Genomic DNA, 23,226 nt, shown 5'->3' with positions numbered 1-23,226 from the left:
GTCACACACCAAAGCATGCATTAGCATAAATCGGGCCATGTTGCTTTAAACAACATGCGATTTACTACGCTCTTACATAAATTGGAGCACAACTATCTAACCAAATATGACTAAGGTTTTTATAAATCGATTGACTCGACCCAAAAGAAAACTAATTACAAGTGAATTACAAGAGACGACTCGATAAGCAAAAAGGTAATTACAAAATATAAAACAACGATAAATAAACAATATAAAGATGAAGCAAGAATGACAAAAAGGCACGGCCAAGCACACGGCCAAGCCACGTCCACCCTAGTTCCTGGGTTAGATTCATTAGTTAGATCAAATGATTGCGAAACGAGTTAGGAAACGAGTTAAAAAACAAGTTAGAAACGACGTTGATCGATTGAGAAGATGTCACGCGAATGTGTATTCTACACGGCCTAAAGGGTCCAACTAGGTCACAATATTACAAGATTAACGCTTACTCATCGAATGTAAATAGGAAGGTGCTAATCACGCACTCCTATGCTAGCGAGAAATCGAGTGAAAAGAGAGATGCATTCAATTAGTTTATAGAATTGTTGATCAATTTTAATGCTTGTGTCGAAGCACCCTAACATGTCTAATTAAGTTATTTAATCGATCTAAAGTCGTCTAAATAAGTCATATGTTTACAAACAGGGGTCGAACTAACATGCGACGGGTCCTAGGGTAGGTCGAATTGAACGAAACAAGCAAGGGGTCAAAAGCGAGGAACGAAGTTAGGATTCGTTTTATTAATGCCCTACCTTGAACACGAGGATATGTAAATGAGACGGGGGATACGGCCGACCGATGTGGCGGATTTCTTTCCCATCTAAAGTCAACGCGGGTGTTCATGGTGGTACTTTAACTCATACTCGGACTAAACTAGTTTCATAGTTAACGATGTCAAACGATAAACAAAACGATAAACAATGTAAAACGAACAAAGGAAAAACAAACATAAAAAGAACGAAATAAAAGGGAGAAGAGGAGGATTTGATGCACCCTCAACCTACATGTATCGTTGACACCGTCTTGGGTCGTAATCGATCGTAGATTTTATCTCGAGAGGCCGTCGTCGACGAAGGAACAAAGCAACAACACGTTTTTTCGCAAATCTGGACAGCAACTTTGAAACTGCAATTTCTCACTCGTTTCACGGTGAAAATTAGATTTAAAAGATGTTTTGAAAACTAGAAAGAAATTAGAACAAATATCTCAAAACAAGATACGCTTGTTTTGAGTTATTGGGCACGAAAAACGAGCACAAACAGAACTGGACACACAGGAAAAGTCGCGAAAATAGAGTGTATGACACTGTACTTTTCGAGGGGATTCGTGTACTCTCAAGGTCAATTTGGCTCATGAATCTTTGTCTAAGATGTAGATGGATGTTATATGGTTACATAGGAACAAGAAACTCGAATTTTAATGGAGATTTGAAGGGAGAACGAATTGTATTTCGAGAGAGACACAAACTGTTTCAGTTTGGATGTCTCGGTTTTGTCAAGGGTTTTGAGAGGCAATTAGGTTTTGTTTCTGGAGTTTAATGCTAGTGAGTGATGTTAGTATGTATGGAGAACTTATAGAATTGAAAGTATGGCAGAGGGGAGGTATTTATAGGGAGTTAAAGTAGGGTTAAAGGGAGCAACAAGCAGTCGGGCTCGGTTTGCATAGCTGCTGTCCATCAGCTATTTCGTGGGGTTTTTAGGGTTTGTATGGGGGGTTTGCTTGGTGGTTAAGCTAAGGTAATATGGGTAGGATACTAGGGTATGGTTTAGGGTTAATGGGCACGGGTTTAAGTGGTGTTTGGAGCGGGTTTGAGGCTCGGGTTTGAGCACGCAAAACAGGGGGGAGCTGCTTGTGTTATTTGCGGGCTGTTTATGGAGTATTTGGGACGGGAATTGGATGGGTTTCGTGGTGGGTTTAGTGATGGGTTGTTGTGGGTAATGAGGAGTATGAATTGGGTTGGTTGTGGCGGGTTTGGGTCAAGCTTTGAAACACACAAAACGGGTTGGAAGAGGGGAAGGGCTAACGCGGGTAAGGGGAAAGAGTTGGGCTGTTTTGTGTATGTTTGGGACGAGATTGGGAACGTGGGTATGGGGGTTCGAACTGGGGTTGGACAAGTGAAAGCCTAGGTCGGTTAGTGAACTCGAGATTCGTGCCAAATCGTAAAGAAAACGGGCTCAAAAACCGAGCTACGATGGAGCTCCAAAACGTGTGATCAAAACGAATTTTCAACTTTCAAAATCGATCTTTCAAATCAATTAACACGTTAAAATAAATGATTTTTCAAATCAAATATATATTTTATTTTCAATAAAATAAATTTAAGAAAATAAATTCAAATTAAAACAATAAAATGAATTCACTTTTTTTTTTTAAAAACATTTAATTTAAATATCATTTAAATTAATAAAATACTTCGTCGACAACGCTCATTCTACATCGTAAAACGAGCCCAAATAATGACAATGACAACTAAAAAATACATGTGTCCTATCATCATCGGGTGTTTGTCGGGTTCTCTATAAATTCCAATATCGACGGATACGGGTACAGAGCCCCCACTTTGACTGAGGCTTGGACAAGGCGAAAGTCAAAGTATACCCCAGTTCCCTCTCGACCTGAGGATTCCGCGGGTCGTTTATAGTCCATTAGACTTGCGTATATAAGCTCGCCAGCCATAAGAAGAGATCGTACCTGAAACTTCGTCGGGGATTAACTCTTGCTCCTGTTGCGTCAAATTATCATCGTTGGTCGTCGACCCATAAAATTGCATATATGGTGGATTAAGCCTTATCCTTAGGCGCTTACGTATCCATCTCTGACGGAATCAAACCCGCGTCGTAGTTAGGCAACTGCTAACACATGCACAAAGTTTATCATCTGCTGGCGTATGTCCAAAATTCATCATCTGCTGACATTTGCCCAAAATTTATCATCTGCTGGCGCTTGTCCGAATGGGACGGGACTTTCCAAGGAGGTTGCCGCCGCTTTCATCATTTGCTTTCAGCTACGGAATTCTTCCATTTCATACTCTTGTATTGAATTGAATTATTGGTGGATGTCATCCTTTACATCCTGATAATGGTCTCTGAAGCCAACGGCTTCAGATCCCCCAGTTTACAATGGCTCTAAAGTCGAAGACTTTAGAGCCCCCAGTTGAAGCATATCCTGCTATATTTGAAACACAAAAACGTACAAGCAATAATCACCACATAAGCACATTTGGATCATCGATCTTAAAATTGGATTATTTGAAAGATTGGGTCATCGACTCGAAAATTGAATTTGAAAATTTTGAATAATTGGGCCATCGACCCGAAGTTTAAATTTGACATCACTTGGTATGTTAGGCCATCGACCCTTCAAAAATTGAATTTGAAATTTTGAATTTCGAAAGATTGGGGTCATCGACCCGAACAGATTCCACTACTTGGATCATCTATCCATAATTCGCAAAAAGTTTTTGGAATTTTGAAATTTTGAAATTTTTTGAAATCGAACCTTGATGTGTGAGCATGAAATACAACTCAGACACTCCGTATGACCCGTAAACAACGTGGGCGTAGCCCGCTACCGTAAAATAAAAAAGGAAAATAAAACCCTAAATGTGCACGGGTTTTAATTCAATTATGGACTTGTTGGGGGTAAAAATGTAAATTGGCCATTCTGGCACCAAAAGATGGCAAATGGGAATCACTAGGTCACCGGACTTAAGACAGAGATATCGTATGGCATGGGCGTGCTCCCAAGGGCGCATGGGAATCAAGATCACTTGGCATTGGCAAGGTGGATTAAACTCATGGAGCAACAACGTTAGCTTCGCCTAGACACTAAACACAGACTGATTTTATGAGAATACTTAGACATCACACATCACTCTTGTTGGGAACATTCTGTCACTCTTCTCCTCGCCTCCTTTCTTTTCAGCGAGTTTTCATTATTTCTTGCCACCGCCTTCTTTATTTTCAGCGGGCTTTTACTATTTTTCTCCCACGCCTTCTTTCTTTTCAGCGGGTTATTCATATTTTCTGTTCCCAACACAAACTCACATCTATATGACTCAGCATCTTTGCCTAAACCGTTAGATAAAGCTCGTTCTGAGACTTGATACTATTCATCCGAACCTATATCCTTATCCTAGCCTACATCGAGTGCTAAGACTGACTCAAACAAAGGTGGCTTCATTTGGACTTGGTTAAGACCCGTAAGAAACCGACAAGATGACAACTTGGTTGATGAGTGGATTGAATCCCTTATTCTAAAGGACTGCCTACGTATTCGCGTGGAGCGAAATCAAATCCGACGTAGTTCGATCTTGGTGCATAAACATGACATTTTGATTGTGTTTACACACTCAAAGGTTTCACCTAAGGTATCATGTCGTATCCCATTCTAGCCTGTAAGGTACCATTGTATCCCGTGTCTAGGGTTGGTACAAAAGGTTTTGATTCTTTGGGATGTGGAGCTTGGTAAAAATAGGTTCGTAAGGTAAACCATCATTCTGAAGGTTTGCTTTGTGGTGCTAAGGCCAACGGGTTATGGCTTACATCGTGGTTGGAAAAGGTGTCTCGGTTTTGATGAAATCCGAGTGCAAATGGGTTGGAAAACAATGTGGGTTCAAATGTCCATATCTGAACCCTGAAGGCTGGGTGGAACAGCACAAGCGGAATGATTCTCAAAATTCCTGACTATCCCCTTGTAACCGTCTCAGGAAGGACTTAGAGGGTAAAGAGGTCACTACTTACGCTTTTGGGCTTCGCCCATTGAACCTCAACTATGGGTACTTGACTTGAATTCAGGCTTCCGTAACTTCGACATTCAACCAAAAAGCATTCCGCAATAACTTCAACATCTTTTTTCCTTTTTTCTTTTTCTTTCATCTTTTCTTCATTTTTCTTTTTTTTTTTCATTTTTCCAATTTTTCTCTTTTTCTCATTTTTCATTCTTTTTCATCTTTTTTCTCTCTTTGAAAATGATCTTCTATTCATTCTCTTAGTCATAAATGGATACACCTTGAAAACTGGGCTTCGCCAACTAATTTGGGTAGGAACTAACAATTCCTTGTTAGAACGGGTTGATATCTTCTCTCTTCGAGATGGGATGATTTTGTTGGGGAAAAGGCTTGCCTTCCATCATCGATAGGGGAAACAAGGAGCTAGTCCGGGTTTGTCATAGAATCATCTAAAAGCTTGTCACAAACATTGGTTCAGATGGAGGTTTTCTACCACCAGACATGGAATAGGTAAAGGAATCAAACACGGGATCCTAGTGTACCTTACATTTTGAAACAAGACATATTTCTACCCCAGGGATTCCTTTGAGTGTGTTGTCCGTTTTATCATGTTTCGGAATGATTGAGGATTCGAAACAAGACATATTTGGAAACGAAACTGCAACTTTTTTATTGGAATGAGAAATGCTTAACAGACTCGAAGAAACGATTCCTAGGACACATCCTAGGTCATCGCGGATCAAACGACTCAAATTCAAAAAAAGAAAGTTCTAGACTCGACTCGACTAAGATAAGAAAACAGATCCCGACTCATAATTTTCAAATCTGGTCTTGAGCTTTCTCTTGTTCAGCTGTCAGCTTAGATGCCCGGCTCTGGTCCTTGATCCCTTTGATGGTCTGCCTCCATCCCGAGGTAGTCCTCTGAGGATCTACGCCAGTGATAAAGGTTGGTGAACCGAATTGTCTTTTATTAACTTCGTTAACGAGAGGAGTACATTCTAGAGCAAGACTCCCGACTTGAATTTCATTCTTCGGGTTTGGCAAGAATTCAAAGTAATCCACAAATATTTTCCCGATAAACACCCCTTTCAAGTGACATGGGCGGATAAGATGGGAATAATCGACATTGTCTTCGACAGAAACAAAGTTGGCGTTATCGCCAAATGGATTGGTGATGTTATTGGGTTTAACAGTTGGGATCGGGAGTGTTCCATTCTCAATCATGTCTTGGATTTCGTGCTTCAGTCGATAGCACCTTTCAGTATCATGGCCTTTCCCTTGATGAAAGGCACAGTAGGCATTTGGTTTATACCATTTACCTTGTTGATCAGCGGGAGGGTCCGGAGTTGGACCAATAGGCTTCAGCTTTCCTTGGGCTATGAGCCTTTGGAGAGCGTATGTATAAGTGCATCCGATATAGGTGAATGCCCTAGGTGTTTGGCGCTGCGACTTCTTCGATTGCCCTTCTAAGAGATTGATGGCTTCATCAATATGGGCCATTGCTGGGGCCTTGCCCTTAGACGATGAGGCCCCTTGGTACCCTTTCGGCCTTTCATCCTCTGCCCTTATGACATCATCTTCTACCTTTATCCCGATTCTTATCAATTCTTTGAAAGAGCCAAAATTCTGGTATTTCAGAGCATTGCGGTAAATAGGTCGTAGATTCTTTACGAACTTATCTACCATTTCAACTTCATCAGGCTTCTTGGCTAATTTCACGCTTTCAGCGCGCCATCTTGCAAGGAATTCAGTAAAGCCTTCTTTTTCTTTCTGTGTCATCACCTCTAATGTTCTTATATTGGTTTGAATCTCGACATTATCAGCATAGTGCTTGCAGAACTCCACCGTAATATCTTCGAAAGTGGGGAAGTTCTTAAGGTCCAGATTGTAGAACCACGCCTTCGGGTGTTCATCCAGAGATTGAGCGAAAATTTCAGACAAAGATGTCGCAGCACTCCCTTCGGTGCTAAGTACCCCTTATAGGCCTTAACATGGTGGACTGGATCTTCTGTGCCCTTAAACTTTGGGATATCAGTGAGTACCATGTTTGTGGACAACTTATCCTGAACTGGGGCATAGACCCTAGCATTTTCGTAATGGATGTTCTTCCCCTGGGAGAGTTTCAGACGGTCCTCAATGAACTTGAACCGTTTCTCCAGATCAGTGAGAGGTGGGGTAGACGAAGAGGAATCTTCACCCAGCTTGGATTCGATTGCATCCATTCTGGTCATCATGAGGTTCACGGCCTCAGTGAGTTTGTTAACAGCATCTTCCATTGCTTGAAGTCGGGTTTTTGGCGGCCTTTCTACAAGAAAACCCCGACACGAGTCAATATTCAAATGTAAGAGCCCCTGCACACTTAAGGACACGACACCAACTTGACTCAAACAAAGACTCGACTTATGACTGACTAACCAAAAGGTTCGACTCACGGTTCGATTTAGACCTCGATTCATTTTGGACTCGACAAAACGACACGACCCAAACCATCATTAATCGATTCTAAACTGGACTCGGTGTGACTAAACCCGTGATTGGACTAACATAGCCTATAGGTTTAAGTGAAACGCCCTAAATGGCCTAGCTTGGACGTTTCTGTGGACTATCCTAGACCAATTGGTCTACCCACATGACTCGAAGCCCAAGAGGTGATCTTGGGTGACCCAACAAGGTCGTGTTCTAGACGCTCGGGGTAAAACACGCCTAGCCTAACACAGCCAGGACCCGGACACGACTCGACGCATTTTATGCTTGGTTAAGGTTCGAGAAATATTTCAGATTGAATTTGAAAAAAAACGAGAGATCGATATGAAAATGATATTTAAAATGGGCAGCATGCCGGCTATAAAAGCTCATTTTGGGCCGAAAAATCTAGTCCTACTTGGGCAACATTCCGCGTTTTTAAAACCATGCTATTTTGAAAGTAAGTTGTTCACAAGTTCGGTTTTGAAATCGATATGGAAAATTTGAAAAGACTCGGGAAATTCATTTCGCACATTGTCATTCTCATGTTATAAGGATGTATGCTCCTAGACATCTCTATGTCTCGGCAAGTCTTCTACAAGAAGGTCTATGCCCTCCATCCTTTTTGGGTCTTATAGAGTAAGGGCCTTTAGGTAGAGTACCTAGAAGAGCATCCCCACCATCAAGAACCACGACGAGGCGGAGCGGAAGCAAGCAATGTGCAAGTTCCTGGCATAGTGGGACGTCGCCCCCCACGCGTCACAAAGATGCGCTGGGACGGCCCGAGAAAGTCCTTAAGGGTTTATGCATGAATCGTAGCACTACGAGTAATGTTTTACTTTCCAATACTTTCTTTTCAAGTTTCACCTCGGAGGAAAAGACCAGAGAAACAAAGTGTAACTAGTCCTCTTTTCCCCAATGAGTCGCCAAATCGTGGACAACGCCGCGGAATGCGTCCGCGGGATCCACACTAGGCATAATCGACTCGAGGTTCTTTCGAATCGAATTAAGACAAATTAGAGTCGCCACCAAGTTTTTTGGGAACTTGGAACCGTTCAAGTCAACTTTACACCTTTCGTCGAAAAGCATAAAGCCAATCGACTACGAGTGATTAAAGATAAAGACTTGTACCCTATATCACTCGATTTGAATGACTCTCTTAATCCAATGGTATTTAGACGGATCCACAAACCATAGATCTTGAGTAAGGGGTGAGGGTACGTGTTAGGAAGCCCAAAAGGACACCTAACCCCGCCCGTCGATAACGGCCTCTACTAAGTCAAGTATCGGATTTCAAACAAGGTCGTAGCTACTGCGATATATGATATGAAAACATCGTTTTAAAACCCTAACATGTGAAGTTTCTATGTCGATTTAGATGCAACTGAACTAACTTTGTCAAAGTTGTAATTTAGCATGTGGGTTGATTGATCTAACAACATACAAAGCAAACAAGGCTTAAGGGGAATGGGGGAGCCGTTGGGATCTACCCTATTACAACCCAGGCATTTCATGCCGACACAACGAGAATTTATAGATACAACTCGATCTGAATACAATTGCTATATACGACACCATACACGACACATGGCCATTCGGCTTAGGAAAACGTGCACAAAGGGGTGGCCCACGGTCTACATGACTCACGGCCTTGGGTCACTCCTCGTAATGTGTGATTTCGCTTAATCTTATCGAATTAGACATTGGGTCACACACCAAAGCATGCATTAGCATAAATCGGGCCATGTTGCTTTAAACAACATGCGATTTACTACGCTCTTACATAAATTGGAGCACAACTATCTAACCAAATAAGACTAAGGTTTTTATAAATCGATTGACTCGACCCAAAAGAAAACTAATTACAAGTGAATTACAAGAGACGACTCGATAAGCAAAAAGGTAATTACAAAATACAAAACAACGATAAATAAACGATATAAAGATGAAGCAAGAATGACAAAAAGGCACGGCCAAGCACACGGCCAAGCCACGTCCACCCTAGTTCCTAGGTTAGATTCATTAGTTAGATCAAATAATTGCGAAACGAGTTAGGAAACGAGTTAGAAAACAAGTTAGAAACGACGTTGATCGATTGAGAAGATGTCACGCGAATGTGTATTCTACACGGCCTAAAGGGTCCAACTAGGTTACAATATTACAAGATTAATGCTTACTCATCGAATGTAAATAGGAAGGTGCTAATCACGCACTCCTATGCTAGCAAGAAATCGAGTGAAAATAGAGATGCATTCAATTAGGTTATAGAATTGTTGATCAATTTTAATGCTTGTGTCGAAGCACCCTAACATGTCTAATTAAGTTATTTAATCGATCTAAAGTCGTCTAAATAAGTCATATATTAACAAACAGGGGTCGAACTAACATGCGACGGGTCCTAGGGTAGGTCGAATTGAACGAAACAAGCAAGGGGTCAAAAGCGAGGAACGAAGTTAGGATTCGTTTTATTAATGCCCTACCTTGAACACGAGGATATGTAAATGAGATGGGGGATAAGACCGACCGATAGGGAGGATTTCTTTCCCATCTCAAATCAACGCGGGTGTTCATGGTGGTACTTTAACTCATACTCGGACTAAACTAGTTTCATAGTTAACGATGTCAAACGATAAACAAAACGATAAACAATGTAAAACGAACAAAGGAAAAACAAACATAAAAAGAACGAAATAAAAGGGAGAAGAGTAGTATTTGACACCGTCTTGGGTCGTAATCGATCGTAGATTTTATCTCGAGAGGCCGTCGTCGACGAAGGAACAAAGCAACAACACGTTTTTTCGCAAATCTGGACAGCAACTTTCAAACTGCAATTTCTCACTCGTTTCACGGTGAAAATTAGATTTAAAAGATGTTTTGAAAACTGGAAAGAGATTAGAACAAAGATCTTAAAACAAACCACGCTCGTTCTGAGTTATTGGGCACGAAAAACAAGCACAACCAGAACTGGACAGACAGGAAAAGCCGCGAAAACAGAGTGTATGACACTCTGTTTTTCGAGGGGATTCGTGTACTCTCAAGGTCAATTTGGCTCGTGAATGTTTGTCTAAGATGTATATGGATGTTATGTGGTTAATTAGGAATGAGAAACTCGAATTTTAATGGAGATTTGAAGGGAGAACGAATTGTATTTCAAGAGAGACACAAACTGTTTCAGTTTGGATGTCTCGGTTTTGTCGAGGGTTTTGAGAGGCAATTAGGGTTTGTTTCTGGAGTTTAATGCTTTTGAGTGACGTTAGTATGTATGGAGAACTTAGAGGATTGAAAGTATGGCAGATGGGAGGTATTTATAGGGAGTTAAAGTAGGGTAAAAGGGAGCAACAAGCAGTCGGGCTCGGTTTGCATAGCTGCTGTCCATCAGCTATTTCGTGGGGGTTTTAGGGTTTTTATGGGTGGTTTTCTTGGTGGTTAAGCTAAGGTAATATGGGTAAGATACTAGGTATGGTTTAGGGTTAATGGGCATGGGTTTAACTGGTGTTTGGAGCGGGTTTGAGGCTCGGGTTTGAGCACGCAAAACAGGGGGGGCTGCTTGTGTTATTTGCGGGCTGTTTATGGAGTATTTGGGACGGGAATTTGATGGGTTTCGTGGTGGGTTTAGTGATGAGTTGTTGTGCGTAATGAGGAGTAGGAATTGGGTTGGTTGTGGCGGGTTTGGGTCAAGCTTTGAAACACACAAAACGGGTTGGAAGAGGGGAAGGGCTAACGCGGGTAAGGGGAAAGAGTTGGGCTGTTTTGTGTATGATTGGGACGAGATTTGGAACGTGGGTATGGGGGTTCGAACTGGGGTTGGACAAGTGAAAGCCTAGGTCGGTTAGTGAACTCGAGATTCATGCCAAATCGTAAAGAAAACGGGCTCAAAAACCGAGCTACGATGGAGCTCCATAACGTGTGATCAAAACGAATTTTCAACTTTCAAAAACGATCTTTCAAATCAATTAACACGTTAAAATAAATGATTTTTCAAATCAAAAATATATTTTATTTTCAATAAAATAAATTAAAGAAAATAAATTCAAATTAAAACAATAAAATGAATTCACTTTCTTTTAAAAAACATTTAATTTAAATATCATTTAAATTAATAAAATACTTCGTCGACAACGCTCATTCTACATCGTAAAACGAGCCCAAATAATGACAATGACAACTAAAGAATACATGTGTCCTATCATCATCGGGTGTTTGTCGGGTTCTCTATAAATTCCAATATCGACGGATACGGGTATCTACACACTTCAACGGAACCGAACTTGTTGACATTTGTGACGGTATATGGACCGGTCCACCGTGATCGTAACTTTCCCAGAAATAGCTTGTATCGGGAATTGAGTAGCAAGACATTATCACCAATTTGAAATTCCTTGTTCAAGATATTCTTATAGTGCCATCTCTTTGTTTTCTCCTTGTAGAGACGGGAGCTCTCATAAGCTTGCAAGCGGAATTCATCGAGTTCATTGAGTTGCAACAACCGCTTCTCTCTACTTAACTTCGGGTCCATGTTAAGCTCCTTAATTGCCCAAAAAGCCTTTTGTTCCATCTCAACGGGAAGATGGCACGCCTTTCCATAGACCAACCTATATGGTGAAGTACCAATAGGTGTCTTAAACGCGGTACGGTAGGCCCATAAGGTATCATCGAGCTTCATACTCCAATCCTTTCGTGATTTAGCAACAACTTTCTCAAGTATTGACTTGATCTCACGGTTGGAAACCTCCACTTGGCCACTAGTTATTAGATGATAAGCCAAGCCTCTTCTATGATAGACTCCATATTTTTCCAACAAAGCATCAAGTTGTTTCTCACCGAAGTGAGTACCACGATCACTAATGATTGCTCTTGGAACACCGAACCTCGGGAATATGATCTTCTTGAACAATTTAATCACGTTGCGAGCATCATTGGTAGGAGTAGCAATTGCCTCTACCCATTTAGAGACATAATCAACGGCAACCAAAATATACCGATTCCCTTATGAGGAAGGAAACAGTCCTTGATAATCTATGCCCCAAACATCGAACACCTCTACTTCCAAGATTCCATTGAGAGGTGATGCGTGTCCTAAATATGATGTTTTACACCCCATTTTACACGCATTTCAGTGCTCATTTGTGTAGTTTATGCTACTATTTGCCCCATTTCTTCTACTTTCGTATTGGAAAACAAGATAAAAATCGACAATTCAAAAAGCAATAAAACCGTTTCCCCGGCAACGGCGCCAAAATTTGATAGGCTTATCGCGTACCTATGCAAAGATAATTTCTCTAGACACAAATTAATGTAGTAATAGGGGTCGAACACAGGGAAACGGAAATTACGTCGTGAATTGCTCTGGGTAGATTTTTATCAAGGTCGATTACGATTTGGGTTTGGTTTTTTTGGTTTGATGATTAATGGAAATTGCAATGTAAATAATATGATAAAAGATAGTCTAAAGGGTTCGGGTCACTCATGCAAAGGTAAACATATGAACATGATAAACTTGATACTAATAATCTTGTCAATTACTTAGGCTTAAAGATACCCACCTTACGGTATTAGTATCAACCATAGACCGGGTCCTAGAAAAACTCTCGTCCATGACTAGGTCGTCCTACCACACATGCTTAGTCTAATTCAATTCCGTGCCTCTCGACTTTAGAAAGAATAAACAAGTTTTAATCTACGACTACGGCCGATAATCAAAGATTAAGCATAACAAAGCAAACATGTGGTGGAAGCAATTGATCAATATTATTATGAACTTTATTTAATCATATTATATGTTTGATTTTGCATGGCTCCCCTAACCTGTAGACTAGAGAATTTAGCTACTCATACTAAGATGTAAAATGTAAACTAAATTGTAAGGAATGTTGAACATGGTTATATGAATTGTACTAATTAGGTGATATAACATACGAAAAGAACAAAGCTAAAGTAAATATGAAATACATGATTATAATAACTATGTGATAACTAAAGCAATGATGTAAATTGTAAACTTGTAATAAGAAATACCTTATAAAGGAGGACTTGTATGGAAGAACAAACAACTAATAACCAAAAGATTGAATAACAAATGCTTGAGAATCTCTTGAAATACAAATTGTTGAAAGATTAACTAAAGAATGCTTAAACAACTTAAACTTGAAATGAAAACTAATGAGAGAAAACTTATAATGCTTGAGGCTTATTGTAGTAAACTTGGACGTAAACTTGGATGCCTAAAACCTAGGAATACCTGTCCTATTTATAGGAGAGGAGAAGGAAACGTAAGAAACCAAAGGGCATGCAACCCCGATCGGGGCCGCCAACCCCGATCGGGGCCGTGTGTTCCTCGGTATTTTGCCTTAATTCCTCTCTTAATTCCTTGGAGAATCCTATGTGGGTGATTAAATGTGCGATTAATCACCCGGTTAATGCTTGCATTTCGCATCTTAAGATCTTTTGGAATCCCATGCTTTCCCCTTGACTTTTGACTTGCAATTTTGGGCTTGACTTGGATGTTTGATCTCATTTGTATTTTGCTAATTGATCCAACAAATTCTCATGCAAAAATCCATGCAACTTGAGGCACAAAGTCCATGCAACATCCAATCCTTAGTCTATTTGGTCTTCTTTCCTCTTACATTGCAATTTCCATTAATCATCAAACCAAACAAACCAAACCCAAATCGTAATCGACCTTGATAAAAATCTACTCATAGCAATTCACGACGTAATTCCCGTTTCCTTGTGTTCGACCCCTATTACTACATTAATTTGTGTCTAGGGAAATTATCTTTGCATAGGTACACGATAAGCCTATCAAATTTTGGCGCCGTTGCCGGGAAAACGGTTTTATTGCTTTTTGAATTGTCGATTTTTATCTTGTTTTGCTTTGTCTTGGGGAACACTTGTTCCTTGAGACCATTACTTATCACTTCTCTAGAAATTGGTGTCTTATGCCCAGGTCCTCTCGTAGTGGAGAATTGCTTTCACCGGATTCCGATCCCGAGAAAACATTTAGGAGAAGACGACGTTTTTGGAGGGAAGTAAAAGAAGCCACTTCTCCCGTACAAGTTGAAAGTGCTAGAAAGTCTTACTTAGACGATCTAGAAGCCCTTGAAGAGGACGAGGTTTCAAGTTCATCATCTCCACCACCATCACCATCTACTACCAAAAAGATGGTGAAACTTTCCCATCACTCAAAGCCCACTGCGGCCATGCTTCCGGCCGGAATCACAACCACTCAAAGCACCGCGCCGGACATCGAGATCAAACCGGCTTTCATTAGCCTTGTGGAGAGGAAGCAATTTGGAGGAAGTCCTTTGGAGGATCCCAATTTGTATGTGCAAAACTTTTGTGACTATTGCTCCATGATCCGTCAAACGGGGGTCACCCAAGCTCAAATAAGGGAAATACTTTTCCCTTTCTCATTGAAGGATAAGGTTAAGCTTTGGATCAATAGCCTTGACCGCACCGCCATGGGAATCACCAATTTGGAGACTTTGGCTCTTGCTTTCTATCAAAAGTTTTTTCCACCGGAGAAAACTCAAACTTTGAGGAGCCAAATCACCGGATTCCGTCAACAATCTCTTGAGAGCTTATATGAGGCTTGGGAGAGGTACAAAGAGCTTCAAAGGCAATGCCCACATCATGGGCTAGATGATTGGTTTCTAGCAATAACATTCTACAATGGATGTTGTGCCGAGTCCCGAAGGATTCTTGATTCCGCCAACAATGGGCGGTTTGATCAAATTGACACCGACCTTGCTCATGCCACGATCGAATCTATGGCGGTCCATGATGCCCAATATGTCAATTCCCGAGTTGTGCCATCTAAAGGTAAAGAAGAATCTTCTAACAACTTTGTTTTGCTAGCTCAAATTGCTTTGCTCCAACAACAATTGGCGGAAAGGGATGCTAGAGATTCCATTCAACAAGTCAATGCCATCTCTTCAACGAGCCAAATCATTGTTTGTGAAAGTTGCGGAGGTGCGGGTCACTATGCCGCTCATTGCCAAGCTCCCATTGAAGAGGTAAATGCCTTTTTAGCATTAAGACAAAATGCACAAAATGCTTATCCACCGGGTACATTCTCAAACACATATAACCCAAATTCAAGATTTCACCCGAATATGTCTTATAGAAGTATCAATGTGCTAAATCCTCAACCACAACCCCCATCACAACAAAATGCCTATGTCCCTCAACAACAAAAATATATCCCTCCACCGGGATATCAAAATCAACAAAGGCCACCACAAAACAATTTCCAACAAACTCAACCTCCACAACAAAATGCCCAACAAAATAACCAAGAGGGAGGTAAGCTTGAGGGCTTAAGAATCCGTATGCAAAAGGAATTGTTGACTCAAATCCATAAGAATGAGCAAGCTCAAAATGCCGCAATCAAAATGTTGGAGGAATAAATGGCTCAATTGGCCTCATCTAGCTCCTCAAGTAAATCGGGTCAACTACCCCCTCAAGGTGAGCAAACACATGCTACCCTTAATGCTATCTCCTTAAGAAGTGGTACGAAATATGATGGGCCATCCATGCCCAAAGATGATGAGGAGGTACTTGTTGAGTTGGAGGTCTCTCCAAATGATAAGGAAATTGTAGAAATTCCCAAGAAAGTGGATGACCCACTTGTTGTTGTTGAGAAAGTCAAGGAAGTGGAGGATGTTCCTCCAAAGAAAGATGTTGAAGCAAAGATTCCGGAAAAAGTCAAAGTGCCATTTCCTCATAGATTGGCAAAGCATCAAAAGAATTCACAATTCGGTAAATTCATGGAAGTTGTGAAGAGTCTATAGGTAACCGTTCCTTTTACCGAATTAATCACTCAAATTCCATCTTACACTAAGTTCATGAAAGACATTTTAACTAAGAAGACGACTTTTGATGAGGTTGAAACAATAGCTCTCACCGCCGAGGTGAGTGCTCTTTTGCAAAACAAGTCCCCTCCTATGTTAAAAGATCCCGGTAGCTTTTCTATTCCATGCACAATTGGCACCTACCAAATTGATAAAGCTTTATGCGATTTAGGTGCTAGTATGAGTGTAATACCTTACTCTATTTGTGCTATGCTTAATATGGGAGTCTTAAAATGCACTAGTGTCACATTGCAAATGGCCGACCGTTCTATAAAACGGCCTTTGGGAGTTTTGGAGGATGTTCCCGTTAAGGTTGGTAAGTTTTTCATTCCTGTTGATTTTATTATTCTTGACATGGCCGAAGATGCCCAAATCCTAATCATTTCGGGAAGACCATTTTTACACACCGCAGGTGCCTTGATTGATGTCAAGAACGGTAAAATTACATTGGAAGTGGGTGACGATAAGGTCACATATAACTTGAATAGTGCTATGAAGAGTCCTATGATATAAGAGTCTTGTTATTCTATTGACATTTTGGATGTTGTTGACATTGTTATAGAAGACTCTACACCTCGATCTTTGTCTAAATATCCCTTGGAGGCACTCTTGCTTTTAGAATCATTTGCAGGTGATGATGAGATAGGAAATGAGGAGATTGATGCTTTGGAGCAAGAATCGGACGGAGAGGAGCTATCATTGGAGGAGAGCTCACATTTTATAGGCTTGGTTGCTACACCCCAAAATGTTGAGGTACAAAAACCCGAGCTTAAGCCCCTTCCTTCCAATTTGAGGTATGCTTTTCTTGATAATGAGGGGATGTGTCCGGTAATCGTTAGTGCTAAATTATATGAGAGTCAATTGGCTAAATTGCTTCATGTCTTGAGGTCTCACAAGAAAGCCATTGGTTATAAACTTGACGATTTAAAAGGCATAAGTCCCGAATTTTGCATGCACCGAATCAATCTTGAGGAAGATCATAAACCATGTGTCCAAGGTCAAAGACCACTAAATCCTAACATGCAAGAAGTGGTCAAAAAGGAAGTGCTTAAATTGTTAGATGCGGGAATTATCTATGCGATTTCCGATTCTAAATGGGTGAGTCCGGTCCAAGTGGTTCCTAAGAAAGGAGGAACCACCATAGTAAAAAATGATAAAAATGAGTTAATTCCAACTAGAATTGGGACGGGTAGGAGAATGTGCATTGACTATAGGAGGCTAAATCTAGCCACCAAGAAAGACCACTACCCATTACCTTTTATTGACCAAATGTTGCAAAGGTTGACATGTCACAAATACTTTTGCTACCTAGATGGCTATTCCGGGTTCTTTCAAATACCCATTCACCCGGATGACCAAGAGAAGACCACATTTACATGTCCCTATGGTACATTTGCCTACCGAAGGATGCCTTTTGGTCTTTGTAATGCCCCCCCCCCCCCCCACTTTCCAATGTTGCATGATAAGCATCTTTTCCGACTACATTGAGTCTATCATGGAGGTGTTTATGGATGATTTTAGTGTATATGGTTCTTCTTTTGATGCTTGTTTGACTAACTTGTCCAAAGTTTTGAAGCATTGTGAAGAAGTTGATTTGGTGTTAAATTGGGAAAAGTGCCACTTCATGGTGAATGAAGGAGTGGTGCTTGGTCATATTGTTTCGGAGAGAGGAATTGAAGTGGACCGTGCTAAGGTCCAAGTTATTGAGCAACTACCCACACCGGTAAATGTGAAGAGTGTAAGGAGTTTCTTAGGCCATGCGGGTTTCTACCGCCGTTTTATTAAAGATTTTTCTAAGATTGCCAAACCCCTTACATAGCTTCTTTTAAAAGATGCTCCCTTTGTGTTTACTAATGATTGTCTTGAGTCTTTTAATAGGATCAAGAAGGCTTTGATTTCCGCACCTATCATCCAATCACCGGATTGGAACTTGCCATTCGAGCTCATGTGTGATGCAAGTGACTATGCGGTAGGTGACGTGCTAGGACAAAGAAAGGAGAAGGTTCTCCATACTATCTACTACACTAGCAAAACCTTGGATGCGGCTCAAATTAATTATGCCACGACAGAGAAAGAGCTACTTACCATTGTCTATGCCTTAGACAAATTCCGCTCTTACTTGATTGGTTCCAAAGTCATTGTTCATACCGATCATGCCGCATTGAAGCATCTCCTAGCCAAACAAGAAGCTAAGCCAAGGTTGATAAGATGGATCTTGCTTTTGCAAGAATTTGATCTTGAGATTAAAGATAAGAAGGGGGCCGAAAATGTTGTTGCCGATCACTTATCCCGTTTGAAGTTCAAAGATGGAGGTATTGAGTTACCTATTGATGATTCCTTCGTCGACGATGTTCTAATGATGTTGGAAGCCAATACTCCTTGGTATGCCGACATAGACAACTACCAAGTTGGAAGAGAATTGCCACCCAACCTTTCATATCAACAAAGGAACAAGTTCTTACATGATGCCAAGTTCTTCCTATGGGATGATCCACATTTGTTCAAACATTGCTCCGATGGGCTATTCCGAAGATGTATCTCACAATGGGGTGTGAAAGGGGAGCTAGAAGGATGCCATTCTTCACCTTATAGTGGTCATCATGGACCATCCAAGACCGTTGCAATGGTGTTGCAATCCGGCTTCTATTGGCCAACTATGTTCCAAGATGCCAAAAATTTCGTGATGGCTTGTGATGCTTGCCAAAGGACGGGTTCCATATCAGGAAGACACGAGATGCCTATCAATGGAATCTTGGAAGTAGAGGTGTTCGATGTTTGGGGCATAGATTATCAAGGACCATTTCCTTCCTCAAAAGGGAATCGGTATATTTTGGTTGCCGTTGATTATGTCTCTAAATGGGTAGAGGCAATTGCTACTCCAACCAATGATGCTCGCAACGTGATTAAATTGTTCAATAAGATCATATTCCCGAGGTTCGGTGTTCCAAGAGCAATCATTAGTGATCGTGGTACTCACTTCGGTGAGAAACAACTTGATGCTTTGTTGGAAAAATATGGAGTCTATCATAGAAGAGGCTTGGCTTATCATCCACAAACTAGTGGCCAAGTGGAGGTTTCCAACCGTGAGATCAAGTGAATACTTGAGAAAGTTGTTGTCAAATCACGAAAGGATTGGAGTATGAAGCTCGATGATACCTTATGGGCCTACCATACCGCGTTTAAGACACCTATTGATACTTCACCATATAGGTTGGTCTATAGAAAGGCATGCCATCTTCCCGTTGAGATGGAACAAAAGGGTTTTTGGGCAATTAAGGAGCTTAACATGGACCCGAAGTTAAGTAGAGAGAAGTGGTTGTTGCAACTCAATGAACTCGATGAATTCCCCTTGCAAGCTTATGTGAGCTCCCGTCTCTACAAGGAGAAAACAAAGAGATGGCATGATAAGAAGATCTTGAACTAGTAATTTCAAATTGGTGATAAGGTCTTGCTATTCAATTCCCGATACAAGCTATTTCCGGGAAAGTTACGATCACGGTGGACCGGTCCATATACCGTCACAAATGTCAACAAGTTCGGTTCCGTTAAAGTGATGACCACAAAGGGCGAAAAATTCAAAGCAAACGGTCATCGTTTGAAGCTCTACCATGAGAATGTTATCGTTGGTGTGATAGAGGAAATGACCGTTGAACCTCTACCAAAGAAAGCTTCAACCGACTCAAGCTTTTTCGTCGTGCGGGACGTTAAACCATCGCTTCTTGGGAGGCAACCCAAGCTTTTTATTGCTTTTGTTTATTTTCATTTTTAATTTTCTATAATTTAATTGTTTTTCGTAGATTAGTAATAAAATACTCAACTTGACAATATTTCTTTTGTGATTTCTAGGTGAAAACGAAGAAAGGAGAAATTGGAGTGCACTTGACACGCAACCCCATGCAAAAACCCCGTTCGGGGACGTGGTTTTCGAAAAAAAGAAAAACAAGTCACCCCCATATACGAGGAAATCAAAAAGCGGAATTGTGGTCAACCCCGACCGGGGTTGGTGGCCCCGATCGGGGTCGTGGTTCTGTAGCTGGCTTGCGTTATTTTACGGGTAAATAAAAAAAAAAGCTTTTCTATCACTCTCTTCACACCCGACGGTACTCCTTCTTCCCATTCTCCATCATTTTCTTCATTTTTCTACCTAAAATCACAAGGAGACTTCAAGTTCTTCATTGATTTGCAAGCTTTATTCATCCATTAACATTAAATTGATAAGATCTCTTCTCTTTTCTCTTTAAATTCATCTCTTACAATCAATTAACTGGATTATGCAAACCCTAAATCAATTTGGGGGAATTCGATTTTGTGCTTTTTATACTAGAAATTGGTTGTAGAATGTTTATTACATGTTTGTAGTGTGAATTAGTTCACTAATTCATACTATTATGCCTCTTATGCTTGGCATTTGTGTGCATATTGTGATATACATGTTTGTGGTGAATGTTGAAGATGTGATAGAGCGGTGGCGGCGATACTTGGTTGTTAAGGAGACGTAAGGCGGTTGGGAGACCGTCTTACGCTTGGATCGCGTCTTGAAGTGTCCCACTCCAACAGGTATGTGCACATTAATGACTTGATTTATGGAGGGACGTATGTGGTTGAGGCACGACATCTGGCAGGGGTCCCGTTAGAACCCGAGCTTGGTACTACGGGTGTGTCCCGAGTACTTGTTTTACGAACTGCAGTACTGCTGTTTGGTGGGTGGTGTTGCGGTGCCGTCACCAGGTTGTTGGTACCGTGGGTGTATCCCTAGTACTAGTGAGGTGGTTACGCAGTTGTGGTGGATTGTGTCTTATGCATTTCATTGATGTGTCGCATAGTCATATACATGTGTCATGTCTTGAATATCTATATTACTGAAACTTACGTTTGTTGGTTGTGTGTAAATTGTCACCTATTTTGGGTGTGGCCTTGGTTGATCCATATGATATTTACGATCATATTAGGAGTAGTTTGAGTACAGGTTTGGCTGGTGACGTGATTAGGTTTCGGGCCGCGCTAAGGACTTGGAGTCAAGTTACATAGCTAGATGATAGAAGATAGATGACATAGATGGTAGTCGAGTTGTATAATGGATAGTTCACACTTGTATCATTATTCTCTATGTAATTTATTAAACATGCCATTTATAATGTAACAACCCGGATTTTCACAAGACTTAATTAAACTAATGGCGGAAAATTAATTAATACTAATAAAAAAATTATAGGAAATCCGGATCGTTATGGATCACCTTTACATGACTAATTAAATTAGTTGTTATACAAATTACAAATCAAGTACTTAGATAATATTAAAATCTCTCTTGTATTCCTATAATGCTCATAAAGGTGTCATCTCCTAAATCATCTGGGTACCTGAAAAAACATAACAACAACACACTGAGCACAAGCAACCTAACCGTTCTATTAACATCCTTAATAATTCAAAAACAGGCTTGCGAATTAGATCAATGTTGCGTAAACAAGAGTCACATAATACACATAACACATAAATCTCATATTTTAGTGTGTTTAAACATGTGGATCAATAGAACATTAATAAGATAAAAAATCAGTTGTAGCCATTTGATTTTGAAAATCATTTTTCACATAAGCATCCAATATACACACACGAGTCGTAGCTCCATAGTGTATAACTATACATGCCCGGCTTGCATCTCACCTGCCATGTACAATTATCCACCATACTAATAGACCGTGACAATCCTAAGATAGTTTACATCTCACACTAGAGGGCTCAGCAGGGCCAGACTTCTTAGTATAAATCAACTTACTTATCTGATAGCACAAAGGAGTGAACGACAAGTGACCTGATAAAATCAAAAGTCACGGCACCTGGCATATCTGCCATCAAGATCGCCAATATCCACACTAGCATCAAGCATAGTGCTGGTCATATCTAAAGGAAGTACGAGACTGATCAAGTCCTTGTCTATGAATGGGCAAACACTCGCTACTTTCGGAAAACCAGCGACTGTACCCGGCCTATCCGGCCTACATCTTGTGTCCTTCGTACGCCGATCGACACTTCTCAATATACAACTCCATCATGAAGTTGGTTGTTCTATACTCGAATGCCCCATAAAGATTGCCTCTCGGGCTATCCTCGTATACTAAGACTCCTAAGTATCATCATAGCAGAGTTGCCCATGTAACTACACATTACTACTCACATTTCCTTTGTATCTCATGTTACGGTGTCATAATATGAATTATTTGAATAGACTAAAATTGTCTTAAAGTTCATTATTATCCATAAAGGATTTTTATTCCAACATTTAGTAATCATAGTCATTATAATAATGAGAATGATAAATATAGCAGAAAGAGAATGCAAGTTATAATAGCTATATAAATTAAACAATTCAACAATAAAGCATCAATTAACAATAAACATGTCATGGCATAAAATGTTAAACATTGTATTTTAATATTTCAATCTAAGGTTATTATTATCATTTAAACATAACAAATATAGAAAATGTATAATAAAGTTAATGAATATAGGAAATGTTTAATAAACGATAATGTAAATTGTGATTTATATATCATGTTAATGAGCAAATTATAAACTGTATCATAATTAATTTAATTATTAACTCATTTAACAAGTAACTTAGTCAATATGTATTATTATAAGATATAAATAAATTTAGTGGTCTAACGTTTCTAATTCATTTTTAATATCAAACAAACTTATGGAACCCAAATTTAAACATAATCAATATAATTAGCATAACAGGTTTTGTAAGATTAAGGAGGTCAAGAGAAATATTAGGTTACCGTCTTATTATAAAAATAACTCGTCAAAGATAACCGTCTCAATTATTAAGGTATGATGTCAGAAGGTGCAAGTCTCGTTACCAAACTTAAAAAACTCGGCCCGAGTTTATATATTATCGATGGTCCGCGTGTATATAAATCAATCTCGTCATTCACTTGTTCCAACTCACATTGGAATTCATGTTTTTACCTTATAACCCACCACTTCTATTTTCCTTCTTTAAAAACAACACCTCCTTCTCAAATAAACCTACAACCGATATAGCCAAGCAATAAACATGACGATGGCAAGGCTAAGGAGTTCAGGCGATGGCGGGGATCTGGCTTAGTGACCCTACGGTGGTCGAATAAAAGAACAAAAATAGAAAAG

General features: G+C 40.2%; 1 non-coding gene across 1 annotated transcript; it reads right to left on the bottom strand.

Moving 5' to 3' along the window:
- Positions 1 to 14,748: 14,748 nt before the first annotated feature.
- LOC141635438 (small nucleolar RNA R71) lies at positions 14,749 to 14,855 on the bottom strand. Its single transcript, XR_012540129.1, has one exon. It is a non-coding gene; the product is annotated as a small nucleolar RNA R71 (small nucleolar RNA).
- Positions 14,856 to 23,226: the final 8,371 nt, after the last annotated feature.

Source organism: Silene latifolia, chromosome Y, assembly GCF_048544455.1.
Source record: "Silene latifolia isolate original U9 population chromosome Y, ASM4854445v1, whole genome shotgun sequence".
In the NCBI taxonomy this organism is placed as follows: domain Eukaryota; kingdom Viridiplantae; phylum Streptophyta; class Magnoliopsida; order Caryophyllales; family Caryophyllaceae; genus Silene; species Silene latifolia.
Note: the sequence above shows the minus strand (reverse complement) of the source record. Positions and strands in the feature narration are given on the sequence as shown.